The 23,739-nt window shown below is 35.2% G+C and overlaps 1 protein-coding gene across 4 annotated transcripts in view; it reads right to left on the bottom strand.

Moving 5' to 3' along the window:
- The window catches only part of Lrrc4c (leucine rich repeat containing 4C), a 1,205,288-nt gene that overhangs the window by 15,529 nt on the left and 1,166,020 nt on the right, over nucleotides 1–23,739 (bottom strand). For 3 of the 4 annotated variants that reach the window (XM_076929324.1, XM_076929323.1, XM_034496430.2), the window contains one exon: nucleotides 11,607–11,658. The exons of the other annotated variant lie outside the window; for it this stretch is intronic. The gene's annotated coding sequence lies outside the window, so the exon portion shown is untranslated. The remainder of the gene's footprint in view (nucleotides 1–11,606; nucleotides 11,659–23,739) is intronic. 4 annotated transcript variants of the gene reach the window in all.

The following is a 23,739-nucleotide window of genomic DNA, read 5'->3' as shown; positions in this document are numbered from 1 at the left end:
AGTATCGATATTAACTATTTTCTTCTATACAGAAGCATTTCTCTTACCATATATCAAGCCCTGACACAAGGTTCATAATCAGAGTAGAGATATACTCGTTTTACTTAGTAGCATTTCCATGAAATTATACTCTTTAAGCATTTGTTAAAGCATGCATCCATGAAAAAAAATGGGTAAGTGGACAAAGGCTGTGTGTAGACAGTTGAGACTGTAAACCCACTGTTCCTGGGATACTGGAACTTACTGATGGATCCTTAGCACCTAGTGGAGTCCCATTCCTATACCAAGAATTTCATCCATTTCTGATTTTTTATCTTTCGGGTATGTAGTTGCTTTCACACAATCATTAATACACTAAATAGCTGGGACAACATAGCAAACTGAAGATCATTTTCACTGACTCCTTGCTCTTTCTTGCATGCTTTGTGGATGTAGAACGTAGACAATATTTTCCTCTTTTTCCCTTTTCATTTATTATTATCCTTAGCAGCCCTGTTTGATGTTTGACCAAACAATGCCCTCTGCTGTTTGTGCCTAAAATAACATGGCTGCCTCAAAAGCTGCTACTTCGAGGACACTTATTCTTTCCATGGTTTGCTTCACAAGACTACTCCCTACACCTCAGAACTGGGTAGAAATGTTCACTGCTCTGGTTCCAGCTATTGTCTTTTCTCCTTTTTTCTTCCATCCCTATTTTTTTTTTAAAGCAGGGGATAAGAAATCATATAGTCAGTAAAGGCGAATGCCCTTTAAAGGGCATGACCGCTTAATCATTGCAAAATGTGCTTCACAGAAGCATTAGGATCATTTTTCTTAAAATCCATGAAAGAAAATGGGTTCCTTGAGCCATTGTAACAATCCAAAGCAGCGCGTTAGACTAGATGACCAGGCTGAGGACTCAGTCACTGCTCCAACTTTATATTAGTAAGAAAAAAAAGTATACCTCATCTAAATCTAAAAGTACACACCCACAATCAGTAACCTCTTGGCAAAGCTAAACATAAAATTAATTTGTTTTTGGTTTCCTTTTTGCTAAACTTCTTAGGATGCAAAGAAAATAAAAATAGCTGGCAAGAGCCTTCTGGCTGGGTGAAAATCCTTTACATCAAATCCACTTTTTAGATTGATTATTTATGAAAATATAAAATATAGATGACTGAGTTGCTTCTCAAATTATGTGGTAGGATTAGAGTTGTTCAGTACTATGTTTGTGTTTTTATAACAACGATTGTAGCAAAATGCTCAGCCAAAGTGAGGAAGAGGACCTCAGAGTCTCAAACTCTAAATTTTACTCTGTCTTTGATGCTTCGAGTTGTGCAATCAGAATTCTCCAGCTCTTAGAAAATTGTGGGCATCATCCTTTGTGTGTATGCTATTACACCCGGGGCCCAAGGATGCTGTTCTTTCTTTCTCTCTCTCTCTCTCTCTCTCTCTCTCTCTCTCTCTCTCTCTCTCTCTCTCTCTCTCTTTCAGGTTTAAAAAACATCAAATGATTAGTGCTTGTTTCTTCTTACCTCAAAGTTGTTACTTCCTTTTCATATTTTCCCATAGTAATTGTTCACAGTAATGTTTTAGCTTAAAGTAACTAAAAGTAATAACATGAGAAACTAGACAAGTATACAGATAAATATACATGACAATAAATTTGTTGCTCTTTTACTGCATGTACCCACTAGATGCCAGTAGCAATCCCAGAAGTGAAAACTACAATGTCTTCCAATATTTCCAGACAGCCCCCTCTAGGCCCAATCATTCCCTGATTACCAGTACCTTAGCATGGCATGTGAAGTATTCACTCCGAGATGCTGTATCACATCATTGTCCCAGTTGTTTACTGAGATTCTTAATACAGTAACAGTGGTATACTGTTTTCATTCTATTCAGATTCTCTTACTTTTCCTTTTCTGATATTTTTTTCCTTTTCGCTTTGAACTCCTCACTCAGATTATTCCATTAAATTATGTCAAACCAGAACCTGTTTACCATAACTAATTCTATTCAGTCACCAATTTTACTAATTCATCCTTCACCTAGTGGTAAGTAAAGCCATGATTAAACTTACCAAATTTATTTATGAATGCCAATGTTTGTCTAGATGGCCATTCTATTTATTTATTCACAAGCTTCTTAAAAAATAGAACTGGATTTTATCTAACAATCTAGTAAATAGCTGTTATATTGAGTTGAACTACTGATTATGTAACATATTTAAATTTTAGTTAGGAGCCATGTAGATAAAGTGATTAAATTCATAACTAAAGGCTATTAATAAAACTCAGATGAACCAAGATGATCTAAGCTATCAGCAAAAATAGTGAAGAATGGACTGGGTCATTAGTTCTTATAACCCCCCTAAAAGAAACATAAAACATAAATGAATTGAGAATCTGAGCAAATGAATAGAAAGTAACCATTTCAATAGGTTTTTGGAAGCAATGGATATGGTCTATATCCTAAATCCCCTACATAGAATGCCAGATAGTCGTGTATATTCAATGTATATGTATTAAATGGATGAAAAAGTAAGAGATGACCTCAAAGAAAAGTTGTTATCAATTTTCAGTTACTTAAACAACTAAGCAAATATAAATGAAAAACATTTAAAACTCAGAGATAAATGTATGTATAGTGCTTGTGAAACTGCTGTAAATTTGTGTGTCTTGATTTCTATTCTGTGTTATTGTAGTGACAGAAGAGTTAAAAAGAGAAAAAAATTACAAGGATGTTTAAATATTTGATATTTGTTTTTGTTTCCATTGTCTCACATTTTTGTTTATTCCTGAAAGCTTTAGTCCATATATTCAAGCTTACTGGAAAATGCCTATCTCAACCTGACATTAAATAAAAGTGAATCATGTTGTTGAGTCCTCATAATATTACCAAAAGATATGGTACCATCTAGAGTTCCCAAGAAATTTGCTAGTGGTTACCAAATCATTTATGCAATCTTTGAAACTTTATATGACTTTTTGTTTAAATATGACTCTATACATACTTTACAACTTTTATTAACTTTTATTAACTTAATCATTGTCTCATTAGAGAATCCTATGGTTTGAAAATTAGTATATTCTATGCAGATAGATCTGTTAGACTACAGTACTTGTAGATATGTTTCAGATCTAGAAATAATTAATTGGGCTGGTATCTCTGTGTGTCAATTAGTTATGTGTTTTTGTAAGTGTGTTTACTGCTGTTTTGGGATGAGATATTGACTTCTGTGAATAAGATGAAAGAATTAAAACCAGTTCCTCAACAAGTTTTCAGGGGAAAAATGTCTACAGGAAAATTCTTGGGATGTAGATTTCTGTGGTATCACACGTATTTGCCATATTTTTTACATATCAACACTACAGTCAGTTTGTTATTCTATGTCACAATAGACAATAGATAAAACAGGCAATAAAAGAAACTAGATGCATGAAGAGAAAATAAGATACCACAGAATCTTCATCAGAGGAGGATTGTGATTGTATCTATTCCAGAATCTTTTTCACATGAGTACAATTTATTACTAAAGGGATATTGCCACTCACAGTTGCATTGCTGTTTACTTATTGTTTGAGCTGTTGGTCATCACCATGACTGGTGTCAAATGAAGAACTATTCATATCATTAACATCAGTGAAGAACAATGATGTTATAAGAGTCAATAAAAAATGATGTTTCATAAAAAGAATATAACAAAAACCCCAACAAGCCATCAAGCAACCTATCTATCAAATAAGCTTTCATATAGGATATTGAGGAAAGATAAATTTTAGAAAATGAGCACAGATTTTAGCCTCTCTGGATATGAAATGGGATGAATCCCTTCAGACATTGCAATTGAGGATGATAAATGAGGATAAAAAGCTGAAAAACAAGCCCACGATTCTTGGATTGTTCTAACCAAAGTAGCCCAAGGGGGGGGGAATGTATATATATATATATATATATATATATATATATATATATATATATATTTCTTTTATTACTACTAATGTGATATAGATACAGATAACTGCATATCTATATGTATATATGGAGTACATATTAACTTAAGGGTGATTAGTTTTCATTAATACATCTCTCTCATATATGTGTATATTTAATGTATATACACACACACACATGTATGTAACAAAATAGCAAATAACAAAGTAATGAAGAACAATTTTTTCTGTCCCTGTCCAGGCGAGTGAAAGCTTGTGAACAATCTAACAAGTTCATCAAGAATGAAATTCCTTAGCAAGGAAGGCAATGAAGAATCTGATTTCAGAAAGTTGGTAATGCAGTTAATGGCCTTGCAGTCTATACTTCCTTTGGATTGATGACTAGCTGTGAGGAATTGATAGTCATTAACCCCCAACTGCTCATTAATCCTTAGGAAATGCCTTGTGCCAAGGTCGTCATTGCCTCCATAGGCTGAAAACAAACAAAGCAACAATAGCACCCAAAAGGCATATGGATTTTTGTAATGAGTAATGCAATTTAAATTGCTATGTGGGGCAATCTGAAGAGAATAAATAGCATGCGTACAGTCATTCAGATTGTAAAAATCACCTTCCGATGTTTTCCTCAGTACTTACTTCCTTGTTCATTATTAAAGAGTACATAGCTCCAATTTCCTAGACAGTAACCAAAACCATATATATAACCTCTAGCAAAAATCATTAAACATATCTAGGATTCATTTTATGGTAGAATTGAGAAAGAGAATTTTTAAAGTTTCCTTCAGCACTGTTAATATATGTCTAAGTATGCTTACCAACACATCACCTAGAGGGAATTCCTGCAATTCTGTAAGTCTCCCTCATTGATCATTTGAAACAAATACTAAAACTAGCCTAGCATAAATGATTGAGTCATAAAGCAATGCCATACACTATACTGAATGAGTTAGTGTGTCGTCGTTACTGGATAATTATTAGTTCAGAGAGAACCAGCAGGGTTTATGCAGTCAGCAAGGCCATGCAGAACTGAGACATAGTAGCATGTCTTGATTAGAATGAGAAAAAACATCTAGCATTCTGAGGGAGAGAAAGACAGACATTGCCCTCTCTAATGTTTGTTGAGTGCCCACTGATAGCCGGGCAATGTACTCACCTATTGTTGTTTATGCCTACATATCTACTGTTAAGGAGTTTACAGCATACTAAAATTGACAAGTGACTGCCCAAGGATTTATACAAAACTCTGGAAAAAAATTTTAACAGCATTATAGCGTTAAAGCATTATAGTAGCGAGAAAACTAAAAACATGGGACAAATATGAGTAGTTTGAAAACAAATACCCATTAGGTGGCAAATGCATGAAGGTAAATATGAAAGCATGTCAGAAGGTCAAGTAGTGAAGTGTACTGAAATAAAACTAAGAGGAATGAAATAATCCCAAGTGTTGAAAATGCACACGCAGTTGGGTGTTCTCTATATAAAGAGATTGAAGGGATTTGGTTAGTCTTCATGACCCGGGAGGATAGGAAAATGAGGAGAGCATATTTAAAGCAGAGCAAGTCATCAGTAGTATATATTGAAACAGGAAGCTAAAAGTGTCCTTCATGAAAACTTCTGAAACATCAATGGCATGGGCTAGGTTCCATGATCTTAAAATAAGTCCTGATACAATATCATGATATTTACAGTATCTACCTTGGAAGGTTCAATTTGGAGACTCGTGTTTCTATTTCGCCAGCACTCATGAGCTCATTGTTGTTAGATGTTCTGACTTCTGTACATTTCTTTGTCTAAAACACAGGAGGGGCAAGTCCTGGATATCTAGTTTAGACTCTTGCTGAATCTGTAGGCCACAAGTCTTACAGTTTACATGACTTAGAAGTCTAATAAATTCAGTAAAATGACCCACAGAAGCCTGATAAGAAAACTCTTTTAATTGAGTCTATGTTTATGAGATCTACGCAATGGGAGGAAATAGAATAGACTCTTTCTGTGATTTCCAGGCAACGCATTTAATCAGAATGCAGATAGCAGGGATGTCTTCCTAATTGGAACTGGAAGCTGGTTTCAAGTAACCTCAACCCTGTTAACAGTGCATAATGAGGAAACCTCGGTGATGACAAGTCAGATAATGGAAATGACTGGAATCAGTGATTTCTTTGTTTCACCTTAATGACCACAAAAGAGGGAACCATTCAGCAAATGCAGACATCTGAAAATTGGATTCTTATTTATTGTTTTAAAGGCAGTTCAGCTTTCACATTAGCGTTAGGTTGTGCATATTGGAAGTGAGGTGCCCGACCACACAGCCCTGTATTTGCTCTCAAGTTACCATGGAACCTTGCGAGCTGGGGACTCAGTTCTAATAGTAATGAGTTTCACTTAACATAGTACCGTACAAAGTAAAAACACCTTGTGTTTTCTGTACTCATTGTGCCTCTAATAACATTTTGTGGTAAATATGACAAAAGAAATAATTAGACATGTGTATGAAAAGTATTAAACAACCAAGTACCCCTCAGCATCTGGAAGGGACAAGGAGACAGGAGGCCAGAGGATGCTGCTCTTCAAACCATCAGTAGCTAATCTACTTTTGTTACTTTAGATAAAAATTCCTTCTTAGTTCCTTCTCCCACCATCTGTCTTTGTTCTCCGTAGAGTTCATTTACAAAAAAAAAAAAAAAAAAATTCCATTTTTAAAAGAGCCAGAGGGTGGGGAAGCTAACTATAAAATGTGGTCTCCTGGAAATGACACTGCAATGGCAATTATGGACACATAATAACAATGACACATAATAGCAATTGCACAGGATGTGCAAAATAAACACAACATACACACACACATGCACACACATGCATGAACACACATATGGATAAGAAGAGATGGGAGAGAGAAAAAGAAAAAGGCAGAAGTAGAACTGGTTGTGAGGAATAAGTGGGTCACAGGCTGTGGGAGGGGGGAACAGGATAACCGAGTAGAGGAATGTGGTCACAATACACTGCATACACTTAAGCAGCAGAAAAGGAACAAAAATTGTTTTAGAAAGCGCAAGGCACCATTGAATATGGATATTTAAGATATTGGGTGAAACTAATGTAAGTCAGTCTTTCTCTGCCATTCTGTAAACAATATGCACTTTATTTCGATGCCAAGTGCATAGTAAAAGGATTAAGGTTAATGAAAAATAAGTAAAAATCACCACAAAAAGAAAGTAAATGATGGTGAGTGTCGCTGTTGATGCTGAATTCCCTATTCCCACTCTCAAAGCTGCAACTGCCATATTAACAGAGACAGAACAAACATGCAGAAACATGTAAAATTCTAATGCTAGTGTTTGGAAACCAGCTCTGTCCATAGGTAAAATCCGACCCACAATTTGTAATTGTGTATGAAGTTCTATTAAAACATTTTTGCAATCATTTCTATAATAATTTTCTTTGTATGTCATTCATAGGTCTTAAAGCATTCATATTTTCAAGAATTTCATACATGAATATAAACTGTCTTTACATCCCTCTACCACTATGTCTCTCCTCCCTTACTCTTCCTATGTTCTCCACCAACTACTCCTGTCACCACTTCTATGATGATTATTGTCAAACACACACACACACACATACACTACATTGTTGAATTAGTATCATCTATGGGTTCATGTGGTTAGAGATGCCCACGTGACTACTTGGGACTGGATAACCCATGAGAGACTTGTCTCTGGAGACAACTACTTCTTACTTTGCTCAACAGTTACAAATTGCCTATAGCCTCCATCTACAGTGGACCCTTCTGAAGCTTTCTCCAGCTATGTTTTCATGTCAACTAACATGAAGGCAACCAAGTGGATGCATTTAATTCATGGAGGACAATTTTAAGCTTCTATTTATAATTAATTTTCATCTAAGAACAAAAAAAATAAATTTCACTTATATGGCTGTCAATGGTATCATGGATCATATTATACATGTCAGGGATCCTAATAAAAGGTAGTTCTGGGGCAGAGGGGCTGCCTAATTTATATACTACATTGAGTAGCATGGCCATCTGTGGGGCTTTCTGTGTGGTTTTAGGCATTCTAATATCTACCTTTAAATTAGATATCTAACTTAAAATAGAGATTGTGGCTTAAGACAATTCTTCTAACAGTTATACAGAAGGAATATGTTAATGAAGCAGGTGTAGGCACACAGTAATAAAAGCAGGACAAATAATCACAAAATAAGACAATCTTTGTCCTTGTTAACCCTATGTACCTGTGTTTTCTCATGGGTATGTATCTTTCTTATTGGATATTTTCTTTATTTATATTTCGAATGTTGTTCCCTATCCTGGTCCTCTCCCAGAACCCCCATCCTATTCCCCTCCCCCTGCTTCTAGGAGGGTTTTCCCCCCACCCACCCACCACCGGGTACAAGTCTTGATGGTGGTTTACAAGCAAATGCTCTTACCAGGAGTCATATCTCATGGCGCTTGCTTATAGCTGTACTTCTTCATGCTTTGATCACAGCAAGTCTTACTAATTCTTAAGCTATCCAGCATCCTTTACCATTGATACATAAATTGTTTGGTTCTTAAAAAATAATGTATTGAATAAATTTTTTCTTACTATTTTTCACTAACATACAGTGCTTGCTCATATTGCTATAGAAAATCAACACCTTGCCCATCCTGTGGCTTCATTTTCCAGTTCTTTGGGAAAATGTAGAAACATCTGATCATGGGTATTAGAGAGATGCACATATCTGTCCTCTTCTGTCTTCGCTTCTAACCCAACAGACTATCTTCCTCTCATCTTCACTAGAAAGATGAACTCTAAGTCATATTGGTTGTAATTTAGCCCCTACATCTTGGAAAATAAGACCTCAATTAAGAATAATGAATTTGAGACTTTTATCATTGAAAAGGACTACTAGAAATAGGATAAAGTCAGCTATCTCACTCAGGATACTATGGTCATATTCTTAAGATACTCTGAAACTCTATTTTGTATCATACTCAGTAAGGTTTTTTTCCTTCTGCCATTCCTTTCATGTTATTTTCCTTTTTATAAACCTTTTATGAGTTTAATTATATATATATATATATATAATATATATAATATATAGTATATATATTACGTTAATATATATCTATATATAAACTATATATATAAACTATATATATATTATATATATTAAGTTAAACTTGGAGATTGTTTTTGTTTGCTTTTTTTTTTCTTTGAATCCATATGAAGAAGAAAAAGCATCAGAAAAATGGGAACAGTGAGACTGGCAGAAGATGGAACACTTCCACACCTACCTATGTTGTTATAATCAATCAGGGTATGGTGTAAACTTATGCCACCAGTGTCATTGCTTGTCAGTGAAGTTTGTTAAATCACAACTTAAACAAAAACACTTAACAAAGTCGGGTCCTGAAGGTATGTTTTTGCTTTTTTTTTTTTTTTTTTTTTTTTTTTTTCTGAAACAACTTTTCTATTTTCCTGGATTAATATGATCAAAATGTGCTTCTGCTCCCTTCTGAGGCTAAGAAAAACATTTATCCATCTAACTTGGATAAATCAAGGAATAGTCACAGCCTGAGAAGAAAGTGGATCTTGGTAAATGCACCACAAACTTGCAACCAGCCACCAATGTTTCTGTCCTGACAGCATGCATTACATTGGTAAACTTCACTCTCAATTCTTTTTATTTTTGAAGAAAAGCATTTCCAGCTAATAACACAATTACACTTAAGTATCAGAGTGCATTTTAGTATTATTGCATTTGTTAAATCTAACTGAGTCCAAATTACTTCCTCGATGTTAATAAGAGACAGAGAAGAGGAAAAGCAGGAGGAGGGGGAAGAGGAGGAAGGTTGAGGGATGAGGAGAGGGAGGAGCAGACTTGGAGAAAGTGATGTTTTCAAGGGTTTAATAAAGCAAAGAAGATTCACATACAGAATGATGAAGAGGAAAATAGAGATATCAAAGCTCCATATAGCCTCAAGCCCAATAAATGTCAGTTAAACTTGCTGCCCACGGTTTCTATGGAAACTCCTTAAGTTAAGAATGGAGCACAGACATTTTTGGACTGCAATCCTAAAGCTGTTTATTTAATTATAATGGAACATGAGACTGTTAAGGACAATACTATTATTATACTGATAGCATTTAGGAATCAACAAATCGGTTTTGCAAAATAAAATGCTGATTTTAAAAGTGTTATTAACTTCATGTTAATGCCATGTGAATAAAAAGCGCCTTGTATGTACAAGACTTCACACATTATTTCCCTCAGGCGAACCCCAAATTAACCAAATGACACTCATTGAAAAGAGAGTTCTTCAGAGGCTTCATGCCAATTATATCCCCCCTTCGCCCAGTGAACAAAACCAAGGTCACAGCATATTTTCAATTAAACCCAAGATAGTACCAAAGTGCAGCACAGCTGGAAAAGCCAACACATTATTACCCTATAGATCATTTGTGAGCAATGAATAGGTCTCTAGTGCTTTTCTGGTTTATAGGCATTTGAATATAAAAATAAAGAAAATAGCTTCAGATCAGCTTTTGCATTCCAAAATAAATAAACATTTCCAGGGCATTATGCCTTGTGGCCAGAGGAAAAACATGATTTCAAGTAATCAGAATTTCTCTGTCTGGTCTTTAATTTGGCCATAGAGAACCATCTGATGGATGGATTTATTCATTTCTTTCTTTTTCATAAAGAAAACATGTAATTTTTTTTTTACCTACACGGTGTTACTGCCTGTGCTAAGGAACAGAGAAGGCAGAAATATTATATACTATCCCCTTATTTAATTATACACTTTTCCCAGACTAATAATTGGCTGATTTGGTCACTACATAGTAATGTGAGATGAATATGATTTATAGCCACTATATAAAAGTTGGCCTCCTCAAGGAGATTAGAATTTAGTGAGACAAAGGGATGCATAGTCATAAATAAAGAGTCTTTATCCAGCCTGCTGCCTCGTGGCCTTAGACCTCTATAAGTAGGAATTCCATTGTGGGAGCTGAGGTAACTGAAAGTAAGAAAAAATTGTGTCTGTGTATGTGAGAGAAAGATCAAGAGAAAGAGAGACAGAGACAGACAGAGAGACAGAGACAGGCAGAGAGACAGAGAGACAGAAAGAGATACAACAGAGAGACAGAGAAAGACAGAGACAGAGACAGAGAGACAGACAGAGACAGAGAAGATGATGGCTATTCAGAGGATGAGGTATGATAGCTGGTGCATCAGGGCTGTTCTCAGAGAAGAGTCACATAAGCAGCTGTGCTTATGAACCCCAAGACCTACACAAAGTATTTATTCTGCACAATGTTCTGAAGGGAGACGGTTTCACAAGACAAGCTAATCTCAAGGTCAATTATCTCTGTAGTTGAATCAGAAAGTATAAAGCCTGTTTCAAAGGGAAAACAACACAAAGTTAGAAAATAAGACTCAATGGATAGGTTATTTCTACTGTTTTGTAGGGTTCTATTTTGTTGTTGTTGTTGTTTTAATTCAGTCCCTTTTTGTAGTGGCTGGACTTCCCACAAATTGCTGTAGCAAGCGAAGTCTGTCATTGCAGTTATCGGATTTGACAGCATATAATGAGCCACTTCATGTTAGCTGCTGTTGTAGTAGTCAGCATATTGTGGGAACCATTTGGCATGAATCATCACCCACCTTGTTCTCCATTGGGGTCTCTATGCAGTAAATAGGGAACGTGTTTGCCAACCTAAAAAGACAAAAACAAACAAACAAAAAGAATAAACCTTATCCGTTGGAACGATCCAGCACATTTCTTGATCTGCCATGACACAGATACCACTGGTGACAATATTTATTAAATCACCACTGTATTTTAACACAGCTCTGGGCAGAAAGCCAAGGCATCTATTTTAACCACTGGCCATTTGGAATAATGTACTTTTCTAATGACAGGAAAAACATGCATTTGGATTCAGATCTGCAATCCACACTTGGTTTTCATTTATTAGATTTGTAAACTTATGCAAGTTAATGTTTCTTTCTGATAGAGTTTTCTAGTTATAATCACCTCATAGATCAAACCAGACAATGCCTAAAATAAATGGGCAGTAAAACGTTAAACATCATCCAATTAGAAATGCCAAATTATAAGTTAAGAATTTAACATAAGCATATGTGTGTGCGTGTATGTGTGTGTGTCTGTGTGTGTGTAGGGATAGATAAAAATGCAACCAGATTTTGACCTAAAATTTAGTTACAACAATGTATTACCAAGCACTTTAATAACTTTTACATTTGTTCCAGGCACACATGTAGCAGATATGCAGCTTGGTCTTCACACTGGTCTGCCAAGCACTGGAGAGGGGCTCTCCTTGAATCTGTTGCCTTTCTGAGGATCCAGTTTTTCTAACTGGGCTGTCTTGTCTAGCCTCATTGGGAGAGAATGTGCCTAGACCTCCAGTGAAGATCTAATACCCTAGGGGGTCTCTCCCTTGTCAGATCAGAAGGGGAGGGTGAATGGGAGGAAGAGATGTGTGAGAGGAAACATGAAAGAGACGGATCTGATACTGGGATGTAAAGTAAATAAACTAATCAATTAACTTAAATCAAGTAAAAATTACACATTTACAGGTCAAATATATTAATTAATACTATGATTTATATTGATATTATTAATTTTGAGAAAATATTATATCTTTGTTCTCCTTTTCTTTCAGTCTCCCATCCATTCTATATATTAACTCCTTGCTGGTTTTTCAAATTTATGGCCTTCTTTTTTGTAAGACTCATAACTCAAACATAAATTCCAATGATAAACCATTATAACACCAATATTTGCTTCAGATTTGCAGGAAACACTTTTACATTCTTGCTAGTTATGGAGGAGAGCAGCAACCAAGGTCATAAAGAAGAAATGCATTAATGACAATGGAAAACTCTTCATTCTATACTCATTCAATCCAACAACTGAATGATAAAGATTTCTTATTGCTTAGTTGTCTTATAGTGTACTCCTCAAATGTAGAGCTGAGAGGGCATTATAGCCCACTGGTGCCATAGCTGTTTCATTCAAAAAGGCAAGGTTTCCACTCCGTGTTGTCTAATATCACAGCTCAAATGTTATGTCTTGCTTTATTTTTTTTTCTTTAGGTGACTGGGTCCTTTCACATGTGACTTGTTCAGAAAAAGACTTTCAAAAACTTCCTTATTATTTATTATCGCTGTATTCTTTTTATTTTGTCTCTGAGCTTTTGGATAACAAAGATTCCCATTAATCAATCCATTTATTACCACAGTATAAGTGGTTTCCATTTACTTGAAAATGGTATTTTCAGTTGAAATTAAGAGGTATCTATAGATATATCAATGTACAGATACTACACATTCATTTCTACAGCAGATAATGCTGAGCCAGAACAAGGTGTGTGCACATAGGAAATGGTAAACTCAGAGTGTTCTTCACTTTTAAATAATAGCATCAGGCTGACCTTTACTCTTATTAATCTGAATCTCTACTCTGAAAGGACATAAGATAGCTGTGGCATTTATCTCTATAAGTGTAGAGATGAAGGATGGATCAAGGCTAGCAGAGTCGGGAGTGACTTATCTGACTCCTCACACAAGTGAAGATAAATGACACAAAGTAGCCCACCATGAATTATACACAGTATTTTCACATTTGTGTCCACTGGCACAAAAATTCTCTGGGCCCTGACCTGACTGTTTCTTTTTCAAAACCACCAACAATAACAATGAAGATCCTAGGGGAAAGTAAGAGGGGATGAAAAATGCTAAAGCTTTTTCTGTAACACAGGTTACCCTGTGAGAGGAGACCTCAAAACTATCTCTCAGGGAACTGTGACTGTCTGTAAGCCTCAAAATCAGATTTTCATGTGTCTCTGGTGGTTGTCATTAAGCTAATGTCATAAAAGAGTCACAAAGAGTCCCCAAGGGTGATACACTGGATTCCTCTCTAACCTGTAGAAAATTCAAAAGGTTTTAGCTCTAACAAATTCAGAGAGCTTCTAGTTTTTCACTGATGATCTTCTTCATTATTGTTACTCTGTGATGTTACTTATTCACCTCAGATGATGCATACTTCTGAAATTCTAAGTCAAACTAGTATATTCTCATAATGTTTCTTAAGAACATGCTAAGATGTATAGGGTACAGATTGCATAATACCATCATGAGAGAAGCTAAGCTGTTTACCCTTTATAGCTACGTGAGGTGGGTGTTCTATGCCAGAATGGCACTACACAGACACAGTGTTATAGAAAACACACAGGACTGAATGAATCGTCCCCAGACAAACTTATACCTATTCAACATTTGTCCATACTAGAAAACATCAAATCCTCCTCTTAAGGGAATCTATCAGAAAATGCTTATGTCTAAATTGTCAGAAAGCTAAGCATTCTCTTTTTCAAAGCAAGTGGGAGTTGTACTTTTTGCATCCTTCCAGATGTTCCTCAGCATTCAAAGCCCTTCTTCCCATGTACTGGTAGACTCTTACTGCCACCCCTTTAGCCAAGACAAATCATGACTTATATTCAGTTTTATGTCATTGTTACTTCAGATATGATACTAGTCTTATATTATAAAAGTTTATATTTTATATACCATGCTACTTTGGTAAAAGTGTCTAATCCAATTTCAAGAGGATATTTCTATATGTATTTTATAATATATTAAAGCATTTTTATTCTCCACCAATCTAGTTACTTTATATTATTATTATTTTATTTTTATTATTATTATTATTATTATTATTATTATTATTATTATTGTGACCATTCAGTAGCTGAGTACCTGATTGATTTGCTCATTATATTTCTATTAGAACACTACCATACTAATACCAAGCATTGGCATTAAGTCTTTCCTAATTTGCATCTTCAACATTAAGTGGATAGTTGCTAAACACCAGAAATGACTCAAGGCACTAGGAGTGAGTTTAATAAAATTGCAGTCTCATCTCATGAAAACAAACTATTAAGGTTGAATAGGTAGTAAACAAAAATGTTTAATAAAATACTACTCAGAGACAAGTACTAAAATAGAAATAAAAGATTGATGGAAGAGTTGATACAAAGAGGAAAATTTAGTTTGATTTATCTATAAAAATGCTTCAGAAAAGGGGTCATATAAAGGAAGGAATGACAAGAAGAAATTCAGATGTCAAAACATTTGGGAGGAAAAATATTCCAAGATGACACAATAGCTTAATTATAGGCTCTGATTTTTTAAAGCATATTGTTCTTAAATGCCATACTTCACAGACACATACACACACATGCAGACACATTAAATAAAATTAATTTAATATATATGATAACTATTAAATATATAAAGTGTGATGTTTTCATTGTTTTTCAGCTTATAAATACCATACTGCAAGCTGTGAGTGGACCTTCAGATGGGCTTCTACTCTTCTACTGTTTATTACATAAACCATTTGTCAGTATGTTTAGGAAGTAGCTGCAGCATTCAAAATGACTTTATACCCAAAGTTGAGTTATATGAAAAAGCTTTTTTTCACTTTTTAATTGGGTATTTTATTTATTTACATTTCAGATGTCATCCCCTTTCCTCATTTCACCCTCCCCCCCCAAAGCCCCCTATCCCATCCCTACTCCTCTTTTTTGTTTTTATACCATTTTATTTACAAGCAAGTATTAAAGTCAGTTTGAAAAAACTTTTTTTCAAATAAGTTTACAAGTTCCACAGCCCAACCATCGATGTTCATGGATTTAACATTTGACCCATTATAGACAACTAAGTCTTTCAGAGTAAAGAAGAAAATTCCTTTGTATTGTCATCCAGTGGGAAGTCTTTAGAGCAGTCTGAATAAAAGTCTGCAGCTATGAGGGAGGGAGCCTGAGGGATTCTCTAGGAAGTACCAGAGAACTGAGAAGGGAGACGACGCTCCCAAGGAGTGAATGTGGGAAACCTTAGCCTACATGCATAGCAGTGGGTATATGGAACCTGAAAAGGACACCTCCAGTAGCCAGGCAAAACCCACAGTGGAGAGATAAGGTCATGAACCCACTCACAAAACTTTTGACCCAAAATTTATCCTGTCTAAAAGAAATGCAGGGACAAAGATGGAGCAGAGACTAAAGGAATAGCCAGCTAATAACCTGACTAACTTGAGACCCACCCCTTGGGCAAGCACCAATCCCTGACACTATTGATGATATTTTGTTTTCCTTGCAGACTGAAGCCTAGCATAACCGTCCTCTGGGAGGCTCCAATAAGCAGCTGATTGAAACAGATGCAGATATTCATAGCTGAACACATAAGAGTCAGGGGCTCTTATGGAAGAATTAGGGGAAAGATCAAAGGTCCTGAAGGGGATAGGAAGTCCACAGGAAGACCTAGAGAGTCAATGCACTTGGACCCATGGGAGCTTTCAGAGACTGAGCCACCAAACACTAAGCATACACAGGCTGGACCAAGGCTCCTGCTACATATGCAGCAGATGTGCCACTCAGTTTCCCTGTGGGTCTTTGAAGCTCTTGTCTGTTTGAGGAATGTGTTCTCCAACAAGGCTGCCCAGTCTGGCCTCAGTGGGAGAGGATTCACCAAACTCTGCAGAGACTAGATGCATGAGATGTGGAAGTGGGAGCTTACACAAGGAGGACCCACTATCTTAGAAGAGTAGAGGATAAGGGGTGAACATCTGCTCAGAGCTTTGAACATTAATTAAGAACTGACAAGCAGATTAATAGTCCATGTGAAAGACAGTGTGATCTTTGGTGGCAGTAATGTGACTAGAAAAGTAATAATGTTGGACTTCTTCGGGTGGTAGAGTTGTGAAGATATGCTTAGGAATTGCATGTGGGAATGATGGTGAGAGAAATTAAAAAATAAAAATGAAGCCGTCTGTCACCTACCAATGCAGCTATCTAAATACCAGCTGCTCCCCAACCACCACTACCTTCTCTCATATAGCTGCAAAAGCGTTTGTATCAAGGGATCTGCTTCACCTCCCTAGCCATTACTAGACCTTTGAAAATATTCTCTGTGTTGTCTTGGCTTAGTCCAAATCCCTACAGGTACTGACACTATCTCTATCTTTTCTATGAAAGTTCACCATACTTGATGTCTATACACATCTATCTATATCCTATCTATATATCTATATATAGCTCTATCTAACAAATTTGTTCTATTTTTTTTTTTTCTAATTCCGGTGAAGTTATCAGGGCACACAAGTCTGAGCCAAGGTAAAAACTTCTGAAATGTCAGGGATTTCTATACTTCTTTCTGCTGAATAAAACAACTGAAATCCTTTTGGGAAGAGAGTTAACCAAGTTTAAGAGCCTAATATTTCAAAAATTACTTTCCCAGAGACATGTGTGTTCCCCATGTTAAGCCTCTGAAGAACTATCTTCTAGAATCTTTCCACTTTTCTGGATGAGTAAAGAGATTTATCTAATCAAAATAACACCATTTCTCATAAATGTATGCTTGGAAAAAATGATTTCAAGTCAAGTTTAATTTTCTCCCATGGTTAGTTTCACTTCTGATAGAAAAATTATGTCTTGAAGTTTTCTTAAGGAATGCACTGACGTAAAGATATGTCTTGGAAATATGTGATATTTCATGTGGAGAAGTCCCCTGGATGGAAGCCACCTTTTCATGTTAAGTCAGTTATTAAAACCAATTGCAGCTAGAAGCTTATGATGATTCTGGGGGATAGAAAAGGCACTGGGTATGGCTGCCATGGTTTTCTGATGTCAATTTCTTCCTCTATTCATTGTGTCCACATATATATCAGAGAATTTGCAAAGAATTTCTTGTGCTAAAAGTCTGTCAAATTCGTCTGAAATAAGTTCAATATTTCAGAATAATTTCAACATCATAAATTGTATTTACCAAAAACTGTATTCAACTTATCAATTTGGTCAGCCCTCTGTTCTTTTGTCACATAAGAAGAAAATACATTTTAAGATACAAAAAAATACAATCCTCAAAGTAAACAAACTGACAATAAGAAGAGAAGAACTGTGCTTTCTGCCTTAGGATTCCAGTTCTTGTAAATCATATGAATTTTAGTGTAATTTTTCAAAGGGAGATTTTAAAGAAATATATAGAAGCAACTTATTATCAAGGAGTTAATCGAAATGTTTTGTAATGCTTTCTATATGTGTCTGTGTGCATTCACACATACACAGAGTATATACATGTATTTGAGCCTATGTGTGTATAGAGTAAAATTGGATTCAAGGTATGTGAGTGTGTGCTTTTGGAGGTCAACATTGACTTCCAATACCTTTGTATATTGTTCTCCATGAAGCGGTTTGCATGTGTGTGTCTCTGTGTGTGTTGGTAGTGTTGCATTTTTCTTTTGTTGTTTTGTTTTATGTTTTATAAACAATTATTTTTCGTTTTCAATTATTCCAGATATTTTCATTTTGGCTAAATTCAGTGGTCAGCCAGAACAGAAGATCTACCTGTCTCAAACTTTCTCTAGCCCCCTTTAGACTAGACTTAAAGGTATGGAATTCCATGACCTGGATTTATGTACTTGTTCAGTTCAGACATTTGATGTGCATGTTGTGTACCAAGTACTTTATTCATATCCACAGCCCTATTAGGTAAGGTTTTAAACTGGCATGTAGTTCTAATTTTGCATTTGTTTAAAGGAGAGCTTTTATTTTCATGAAGAAAAACATATTGTGTCAGTTTCAAGTAAAATAGGAAAAAATCATTTAAAATGTCTCCGGAAACGAACACTAATGTCTTCATTTACTCACTGACCATTTTATTCATCACTGTGCCATCTACATCTTTTGAACACACAATAATTTGATGATTCCAAGGAAATAGGCAGACATTGAGTTTTAATGGTTCTTAGTTCTGCTCCAGTGTAAAAGAGAAAGATGCATACATTTTCACAAAGGGAAAATCCCTTTGCTGACAGAAATTTGGTTTCTTACTATTTTTTTTTTTTTATACCAGAAAGCACCTAAGATTCTCTGTCATTAATGCTTGGGTAAAACTGATCAGGGCAACAGGATCAGATGGTGAAAGAATTTTCAGACTGGAGTTAGAGAAGCCATTCCCAGGTTAATGAGCACAAAATAGCAGGCACTTTGAAGAGTTTATTTGGAGAAAGGAAACGTCTGCAGAAATCAAGTGATTAAGATGTGATCTTAAAAGCGAACTCTGAACGATCTCATTAGCAGAGACTAAGAATAGTCTACAAATGCAATAAGAACCCCAATACAAGGTCACAAACAGCCTAGTGTGGACCAGCTGTTTGGGATACACTGAAAATGAAACCTCATTGGCACAGAGTAGCAAATCTCCTCAAAAAGAAAAGATAGTTTCTTCCCAATTCCTAAAGGAGGATGACTTAAATATATTTGCATTTATAAATATTTAAACATTCATTGCATAATTTTTATAGATCTCCAGATGTGTTTATATAAAGTGTATATTGTTGTATATGTATATATATACATATATATGTATATATATGTATGTGTATATATATATATAATTCTACATTGTTGATTCAGTCGTTCTTAATTTGATCATCTTCAATACAAATGCCAGTTTCTCACAGATATTTAAAATTTTTTCTAAAATCACCCTAAAATTTAAAATTTTTTCTAAAATCATACTCACTTGTATACTCATAATTTTTTCTCTTAAATGGTATTGCTTATCTTTTCCATCTTTTTAATACTCTACTTTTCCTTTCAGTAAAGGTAAGCTTCATGTGTGGACAGACATTGGATTATAACTTCTTCACTCTCTTCTTTCCTGAATTTACACAAATGCTTGGCATCTGTTAATCAAATGGTTCCTCAAAGCAATGATGAAAGTCAAGAAAGTTCTTTTTATTGTGTTAATAAAACCACTACTCAAACTATATAACTGTCATTTGTGAATATCATAATTTTGAAATAAAAGCTTGGGCCAAGAAACTAAGATCTAGTAAATGATGCTTTTCATAGTGCTTATGCTTTCATAGTGCAGACAGTTATAAGTTGTTACTTCTAGGATTTTACGTGTAATGAAGGCACAGGTGTGCCCGACGGGATAGATTGAATTATGGACATAGTTGTTATTAGGAGTTCAGCTACAAATATATGTAATGGTGCATGTATATTCTCTGTATAGTAGAAAGGAATGATCAGATTATTAAAGATTTTTGTATGAATTATGACTTACTGTACCAATCTCAACTGTAAAGAAAATAATGTTTCTCAGCTGAAAAGTGAAGACAAGATTGCGATGGAAGAGATGAGCCAGGAAAAATTTTTTTTTTAATTCTCTGCTGAAAGACTTTATGAACTGATACCAAACGCTGATCACACATAGCAGGGGGCTAAGCAAACCTGGAAGATGTTTTGTATCATGTACAGAAGAGCTGACTGCAGAAGTAAGGAAAATAACAGAGAGAGTCAAATAATGACTTTGAATACTTACAGGCTAAGTAAGATTTGCACAATGTGTTGAGAAAACCATCATCCTTATTCTGGGATAGAGTTGGGAGTCAAAGGTCAGGGGTCAGTTACGAATGAATACATGAGAATCACTATAAGGGTCCACTCATGATATCTCCCATACACCAACAGCATGATGATGGTCTCACATCTAGGCAAAAATAGTTAGAGGAAGACTCTTCTGCTCTGTTCTCCCTTGTGTCCTTGTACCGTAAGCCGTCAAAGGGAAGATATAAGTAAAGATTGGCGATGAGAGGAATAGAAGTGTACACATGAACAAATTTCAGTGATATACAGTATGAAAGATTTTCCACCAGCACATAGGTCTTTATCCGGAAAGACTCTTACTTTAATATTAAAGTGAGTTCAGAATTATTAATTGCATAATTTGAATAACTGAATTATTATATAGCTTCATATTGCTTATTTACAGAAAAATTTTATTTAACTACAAGTAAAACTAGGCCTAAGAAACAAATTTTAAAATAGGACACAAAATTATAGTTTCCTTAAAATAAATAGTATTAGTAGGTTATGCTATTTGAATAGAGTGATTAAGTACTTTTACTTACTTGAAATACAAGACAAAAATCTCCTCTGAAATTATTTTATTTTTCTCTGGCTACACTCTACATTTCATTAATGATAACTGATGGGAGCGATGACAGTTAATTGAAGCATCAACTTGAGAACTGAGCTTTCAAAATGATGCATATATGAAATTTTATAATCAGCAACAAGTAATTCCCCAATTTAAACTATTCTAAAGTGTTCTACTTTGGTTTTCCTGAAAGATCTCATGGTCATGAAATAGAAGAACATTGGGGACTTATTTGAAAATTAGAGGCAGTAAACCCTACGATAAATTCTGCAAAAGTATATAATTCTGTGCTGAACAATTTGAAGAATCTAGGACAATAAGATAAAACTGTTATGTATGTGTGGGTGTGAAGTTGGGAGGAGGTAGTGACTTAGTCACTTTGTTCTGCTCTAAAATAAATTCCTGAAACTGGGTAATTTAAAAATGCTTGGCATTTGTTTCTCATGACTCTGGAAGCTGAGAAGTCTAAGGTCAAGGCAATATATCCTGTCTGGTGATGGTCCAGTTTTGCTTCTGCACCACACTAGGCAGAAAACAAACAAACAAACAAAGATGAAATGGCAAAAGCGTACCCTAACCAGCTACTTCCGATGTTAAATGTGATAATCCTATTCACAAGGCCTCTGACATTATGTTTTAAGTACTATATATTATCCGGTCTTAGGTTTCAATATATTAATAGGTGGTACTGGACAAGAGGAAAGATGATAACAGACATAATATATGACAAGGCAGAGAAGTAATAGAAAATATTAAAGTCATACTGGTAGAAAAGAGGCATGTGAAGTTTTTCTGATTTTAACTGATTACTAGCATTTAACAAGGTTTTAATAAAATAGTAAGGCACAAAGGATCATGATGAGGTTTCACTATGTAGAGTGACTACATGATATTCTAGTTCCTCTGTTCCCTGTATTTTTCCTTTCTTTCAGTTTTTAATAGGAGGATTTTAAACTGAAATGTACTTTCTATTTAATAAAGCATAGCCAACTATGTGCCTAGTTAAAAAAGAAGAAAAGCATCCAGGTTTTCTGTCTATACCAACATAAAATTTCTAAAATAGGCTCTAGGTATCCTGTGGAAACTGAGAGCCTCAGATAATTCAATTTAGAAACATCACCAATAAATACAACTCAATTATTCATTGTTCAACTTACTCAGAAAAATCGGAACCTAAAAGCAGTTTTCTGTTGTAACTCCTGTATTCCCACTGAGATTGATTTAAAACATTGCTATACATTCTGCATTCTGCCCAGAGCTACAGAAAACAGAAGTAATTGAGATAATTGAGATATAGTGGTGTTTTCTCTTTCTTTGTCATGGTTTCTTTTTTTTTCTTTTTTATTATTTTATTTTTTTTATAGTATAGAATAGAGTTTATTGAGGGCATGGGGAGGGGAGCCAGGATGGTAGTAGAGGCAGAGAGAGAGAGAGAGAGAGAGAGAGAGAGAGAGAGAGAGAGAGAGAGAGAGAAGCAGAGAAGCAGGCATAGAGAAGTAGAGGCAGGCCATGACCACATGGAGAGAGAGGAAGAGGTGGGAAGGGAACAGACAGACAAGAGAGTAAGAGAGAGAGAGAGTAAGAGAGTAAGAGATTAAGAGCTTTTTGTTTTTTCTTAATCTTAAAAACATGAAAAAGCAAAAAGTGAACAATGAGATTTTTTGTGTGTGTGCCCTATTGGTTGTCCTCTGAGACCAGAGACCAAGAATATTCCAGTTTGGGTAGGAACTCAGTTCAATAAATATTCATGGATGAGTACAAAATAGGCAATAAATAGTATTCATCTTTTCAATGAGTTACTTTTTATTTGATACCAGGAAAAAATGCAGAAGACTGACCATTATAATAACACTGGACCTCATTTCTAGTTCCAGTTGTATTATCTTTTCTCCAGACTTAACCCTCATTAGCCTTCGACCATCACAGCTGTAAACTCATAACCTTTGCTTTCCTATTGACATTTTTTTCCTCATTAGTAATAAGGGTAAGGCAAAATGAACTTAGGAATTTTGATACAGAATTAGAGCAAGAAACATAGATTGAATAAAGAAATGTCTTTCACTAGACTCTAGAAAAGGAGAGAGCAAGGAAGCCTCTATTTGATTATCTTTGACCTCCCTTGAAGCCTGAGTGTTCTTGCAAGGATCCTACAATTTAGTGGACTGCTGTGTATGTAACACTTGCCGTGTCCCATTGTACCAAGGGAAAGCCTACAAATAGCCAGTCACACTTCTTTTCTTCTAATAATTTAATATGTAGAACCTTCAAGGTTTGACTATTTCTTTGTTGCTGACTTCAATAAGACCAGGTACTGTAACAATCTCTTAAGCTAGTAGGTTGTTTATATTCACTTCAGTACAAATAAAATGGCTTAACAAGGCTAAGTAACTCCATTAAAGCCAGCATGTTTAGTACATATCAAAGCAACGTTTCTTGTTTAAGTCATCCATAATCAAAATTGAGGTAATTTACCTTGTGCTTCTAAGTGCCAATTTCAGGAACAAAGACTTGGGAAGCTTTTACTGTGGTTATTTTCATGACATGGTATCAACTCACAAGTTCCTCTTACCCTTTCTAGATGAAGCATTCTCAATCTATACCTCACTTCATATGTAAACTTCATATTCCCTCTGATCATCTCCACTATTTCTTTTTGTCTTTTGTCTTCTATGATAATTTCATAAAAGGGCGATGATTGTATTGTAACTAGCCTTGACTAGGGAGGAAAGTTACTTGTCAAGGAGACAATAGGACACACACA

The sequence above is a fragment of the Arvicanthis niloticus genome, chromosome 2, assembly GCF_011762505.2.
Source record: "Arvicanthis niloticus isolate mArvNil1 chromosome 2, mArvNil1.pat.X, whole genome shotgun sequence".
NCBI classification, from domain to species: domain Eukaryota; kingdom Metazoa; phylum Chordata; class Mammalia; order Rodentia; family Muridae; genus Arvicanthis; species Arvicanthis niloticus.
The sequence above is the reverse complement of the archived record's forward strand: the minus strand, read 5'-3'. Positions and strand labels throughout refer to the sequence as shown.